Below are 6000 nucleotides of genomic sequence, written 5' to 3'. Positions count from 1 at the left end.
TAACGTCTTGGCATTGGGTAGTTTCTTGAGGGGCACACAGTGGCACATTTTACTGAAGCGGTCTACTACAACCCACACCACCGACTTGCCTTGAGATGGAGGCAAATCGGTGATAAAATCCATGGAGATATGGGTCCAAGGTCTCTGGGGAATGGGCAAAGAACGTAGTAAGCCCGCTGGTCGGGACCTGGGAGTCTTGGACCTAGCACAAACCTCACAAGCGGCGACGTAGGCCTTAACGTCTTTAGGCAACCCAGGCCACCAATAGTTTCTGGCAATGAGGTGTTTGGTACCCAGGACGCCTGGATGGCCAGATAGTGCGGAGTCATGATTTTCCCTAAGTACCCTTAGCCGGAATTGCAGCGGAACAAACAGCTTGTCCTCAGGAAGGTTCCCGGGAGCTGAACCTTGATCAGCCGCAATTTCAGAGACTAAATCAGAATCAATAGAAGAAATGATTATACCAGGAGGCAAAATACAAGCAGGATCTTCCTCCGAAGGAGGGCTGGCCATGAAGCTACGCGACAGTGCATCGGCCTTAATATTTTTAGACCCAGCCCTATAGGTAACCAAAAAGTTGGATCTGGTAAAAAATAGCGCCCATCAAGCTTGTCTCGGGTTTAGCCTCCGGGCAGATTCTAGGAAAACCAGATTCTTGTCGTCGGTAAGGACCGTTACCTGGTGCCTAGCCCCCTCCAGGAAGTGGCGCCACTCTTCAAATGCCCATTTAATGGCTAAGAGTTCGCGGTTGCCAATATCGTAGTTACTCTCAGTGGGCGAAAACTTCCTGGAGAAGTAGGCACAGGGACGGAGATGGGTGAGGGACCTGGTACCCTGGGACAAGACAGCCCCCACTCCCACCTCGGATGCGTCAACTTCCACGATAAATGGCTCCATTTTGTTGGGCTGAACCAGTACCGGGGCCGAGATAAAGCACTTCTTAAGGACCTCAAAAGCCTGGACAGCCTCAGGAGGCCAGTGGAGGAGATCATCACCTTTGCGAGTGAGGTCCGTAAGAGGCTTAGCGATGACCGAGAAGTTAGCAATAAACCTCCTGTAATAATTAGCGAACCCCAAGAAACACTGTAATGCCTTCAGGGAGGCAGGTTGGACCCATTCCGCCACAGCCTGGACCTTGGCGGGGTCCATGCGGAATTCATGAGGAGTGAGGATTTGACCCAAAAATTGTATCTCCTGTACCCCAAACACACATTTTTCAGTTTTCGCAAACAGATTATTTTCCCGAAGGACCTGGAGCACCTTCCTGACATGCTCAATGTGGGAGGACAAGTCCTTGGAAAACACCAGTATGTCATCAAGGTACACTACAAGAAATACCCCCAGGTAATCTCTTAAAATCTCATTTATGAAATTCTGGAAGACCACAGGAGTATTACACTACCCAAAGAGCATGACGAGGTATTCGAAATGACCTTCGGGCGTGTTAAACGCAGTCTTCCACTCATCCCCCTCTTTGATGCGGATAAGGTTATACGCCCCCCGTAGATCAAACTTAGAGAACCATTGGGCCCCCTGAACCTGATTAAAGAGATCAGGAATCAAAGGAAGGGGATACTGGTTCCTTACAGTGACCTTATTCAAGTTACGGTAGTCAATACATGGCCTAAGACCACCATCCTTCTTCCCTACGAAGAAGAAGCCAGCACCTACCGGAGAAGTAGAGGGGCGAATGTAACCCTTGGCCAGGCATTCCTGGATATACTCTCTCATGGCTTCATGTTCGGGACAAGAAAGATTAAATATCCTACCCTTAGGGAGCTTAGCTCCTGGTACCAATTCGATAGCGCAATCGTATTCTCTATGAGGAGGTAACACTTCGGAGGCCTCCTTAGAGAAAACATCAGCGAAGTCCTGAACAAACTCAGGTAGCGTGTTCACCTCCTCAGGGGGAGAAATAGAATTAACAGAAAAACATGACGTCAAGCATTCATTACCCCATTTGGTAAGCTCCCCAGTATTCCAGTCAAACGTGGGATTATGCAACTGCAACCAGGGTAGGCCTAAAACTAAATCGGACGATAATCCCTGCATAAACAGTACAGAGCACTGCTCCAAATGCATGGAGCCAACAAGGAGTTCAAAAACAGGGGTATGCTGTGTAAAATAACCATTAGCAAGAGGAGTGGAGTCGATACCCACTACAGGGACAGGTTTAGGCAAATCAATCAAAGGCATAGCTAGAGACATAGCAAATTCCACAGACATGATATTAGCAGAAGACCCTGAATCCACGAAGGCACTGCCGGTAGCAGACCTACCACCAAAAGAGACCTGAAAGGGAAGCCAGATTTTATTATGTTTCATATTTACGGGAAATACCTGTGCGCCCAAGTGACCTCCACGATGATCACTTAGGCGCGGAAGTTTTCCGGCTGCTTATTCTTACGCCTAGGACAGGTGTTCACTTGATGCTTGTCATCCCCACAATAGAAGCAGAGACCATTCTTCCTGCGGAACTCTCTACGTTGTCGGGGGGACACGGAGGCCCCGAGTTGCATAGGTACCTCCGAGTCTTCCGTGGAAGAGCGAAGCAACGGGACCTTGGGAGGCATCATGGGGGAGTCAGAGGGGAAAACACAAAAACGTTCAAGTTGTCGTTCCCTGAGACGTCGGTCAAGTCGTACAGCTAAAGCCATAACCTGGTCAAGGGAGTCAGAAGAGGGATAGCTAACTAGCAGGTCTTTCAGGGCGTTGGACAGACCCAACCTAAACTGGCACCTTAAGGCAGGGTCATTCCACCGGGAAGCTACGCACCACTTCCTAAAGTCAGCACAATACTCCTCAACAGGTCTCTTACCTTGACGTAAGGTCACCAGCTGACTCTCGGCAAAGGCAGTCCTGTCAGTCTCGTCATAAATGAGTCCGAGAGCAGAAAAGAAATGATCAACGGAGCAAAGTTCAGGGGCGTCAGGAGCCAAGGACAAGGTCCACTCTTGGGGCCCTTCCTGGAGCCGGGACATAATTATACCCACCCGCTGGCTCTCAGAACCTGAGGAGTGAGGCTTTAAGCGAAAGTAGAGCCTACAACTCTCCCCAAAGGAGAGAAAAGTCCTCCGGTCCCCTGAGAACCGGTCAGGCAACTTGAGGTGGGGTTCAAGAGGTGAGGTGAGGGGCACTACCATGGTAGCGTCAGGCTGGTTGACCCTCTGAGCCAGGGCCTGGACCTGTAGGGAGAGACCCTGCATTTGCTGGGCCAGGGTCTCAAGGGGGTCCATAGTAGTGTCAGGGACCAGGGTAGAGTAGGTATTGGGCTTGTGATTATGTAATGATGGGGGTAGGGAAACGAACAAGTGAGCCCTAATCTACCCGCCACTCTGTCCCTGCCTACTTGCAACGACCCGCCCTAGGCGACGGGGTACAACTGGGCGGCGGTCCCTACGCTCAGTAAGTGCACGAGACAAACAGACAAGGGTACACAAAGCTAAGGGAAATGGGGCAGTTGCCCACGGCAACACCGTGAGCAAAAAGAGTGGTGAACGAGCCGAGTCAAACCAGGAGTGAACGAGGTACCAAACGCAGAGCAGGAGAGTAGTCAGTAAGCCAGGGTCAGTATGGAGCAGGATCAAATAGTAAGAAGCTGTAGCTGGGCCAGGAAACCACACGAGAAGAATCACAAGCAAAGGAGGAACAGGAAAGGCAGGTATAAATAGACAGAGGGCGGGAGCTAGCTCCGTCTGGCCAGTCTGCGATAGGCTCTCCCGCTCCTAAGCCTGCTATCCTGAGTGGTGGAAGACGGAGTCAGTCCCAGAGACACAGACTCAGGTGCAGACTGATTACCTATGGGCGTATACACAGAAGTTGTGCCTGGCAGATCCTTTACAGTATGTATGTATGTATGTATGTATGTATGTATGTTTGTAAGTAAGTATGTATGTATGTATGTATGTATGTTTGTATGTATGCATGTATGTATGCATGTATGTATATATGTGCATGTATGTAAGTATGTTTGCATCTATGTATGTTTGCATGTATATATGTGCATGCTTGTATATATGTATGTATGTATGTATGTTTGTTTGTATGTACGTACGTATGTTTTCGTGTATGTAAGCATGTATGTATGTATGTATGTATGTTTGCATCTATGTATGTATGTTTGCATGTATGTATATATGTATGTGTATGTATATATGTGTGTATGTTTGTATGTTTGTAAGTATGTATGTTTGCATGTATGTATGTATGTATGCATGTATATATGCATGTATGTATGCATGTATGTATATATGTGCATGTATGTAAGTATGTTTGCATGTATGTATGTTTGCATGTATGTAAGTATGTTTGCATGTATGAATGTTTGCATGTATATATTTGCATGCTTGTATATATGTATGTATGTTTGCTTGTTTGTATGTTTGCATGTATGTATGTTTGCATCTATGTATGTATGTTTGCATGTATGTATGTATATATGTGTATGTATATATATGTGTGTGTGTGTATGCTTGTATGTATGTATGTATGCATGTATGTATGTTTGCATGTATGTATGTTTGCATGTATGTATATATGTGCATGTATGTTTGCATATATGTATGTATGTATGTTTGCATGTATGTATGTTTGCATGTATGTATGTTTGCATGTATGTATGTTGGCATGTATGTATGTTGGCATGTATGTATATATGTGCATGTACACTACCGTTCAAAAGTTTAGGGTCACTTAGAAATTTCCTTAGTTTTGAAAGAAAAGCACAGTTTTTTTCAATGAAGATAACATTAAATTAATCAAAAATACACTCTATACATTGTTAATGTGCTAAATGACTATTCTAGCTGCAAACGTCTGGTTTTTAATGCAATATCTACATAGGTTATAGAGGCCCATTTCCAGCAACCATCACTCCAGTGTTCTAATGGTACATTGTGTTTGCTAACCGTGTTAGAAGGCTAATGGATGATTAGAAAACACTTGAAAACCCTTGTGCAATTATGTTAGCACCGCTGTAAACAGTTTTGCTGTTTAGAGGAGCTATAAAACTGACCTTCCTTTGAGCTAGTTGAGAATCTGGAGTATTACATTTGTGGGTTCGATTAAACTCTCAAAATTGCTAGATAAAGAGAGCTTTCATGTGAAACTCGACAGTCTATTCTTGTTCTTAGAAATGAAGGCTATTCCATGCAAGAAATTACCAAGAAACTGAAGATTTCCTTCAACAGTGTGTACTACTCCCTTCAGAGGACAGCACAAACAGGCTCTAACCAGAGTAGAAAGAGAAGTGGGAGGCTCCGCGGCACAACAGAGTAACAAGACAAGTACATTAGAGTCTCTAGTTTGAGAAATAGACGCCTCACAGGTCCTCAACTGGCAGCTTCATGAAATAGTACCCGCAAAACGCCAGTGTCAACGTCTACAGTGAAGAGGCGACTCCGGGATGCTGGCCTTTAGGGCAGAGTGGCAAAGAAAAAGCCATATCTGAGACTGGCTAATAAAAGGAAAAGATTAATATGGGCAAAAGCACACAGACATTGGACAGAGGAAGAGTGGAAAAAAGTGTCATGGACAGACGAATCGAAGTTTGAGGTGTTTGGATCACACAGAAGAACATTTGTGAGACGCAGAACAACTGAAAAGATGCTGGAAGAGTGCCCGACGCCATCTGTCAAGCATGGTGGAGGTAATGTGATGGTCTGGGGTTGCTTTGGTGCTGGTAAAGTGGGAGATTTGTACAAGGTAAAAGGGATTTTGAATAAGGAAGGCTATCACTCCATTTTGCAACACCATGCCATACCCTGTGGACAGCGCTTGATTGGAGCCAATTTCATCCTACAACAGGACAATGACCCAAAGCACACCTCCAAATTATGCAAGAACTATTTAGGGAAGAAGCAGGCAGCTGGTATTCTATCTGTAATGGAGTGGCCAGCACAGCCACCAGATCTCAACCCCATAGAGCTGTTGTGGGAGCAGCTTGACCGTATGGTACGCAAAAAGTGCCCATCAAGCCAATCCAACTTGTGGGAGGGGCTT

The sequence above is a fragment of the Rhinoderma darwinii genome, chromosome 4 (assembly GCF_050947455.1).
Source record: "Rhinoderma darwinii isolate aRhiDar2 chromosome 4, aRhiDar2.hap1, whole genome shotgun sequence".
In the NCBI taxonomy this organism is placed as follows: Eukaryota; Metazoa; Chordata; class Amphibia; order Anura; family Rhinodermatidae; genus Rhinoderma; species Rhinoderma darwinii.
The sequence above is the reverse complement of the archived record's forward strand: the minus strand, read 5'-3'. Positions refer to the sequence as shown.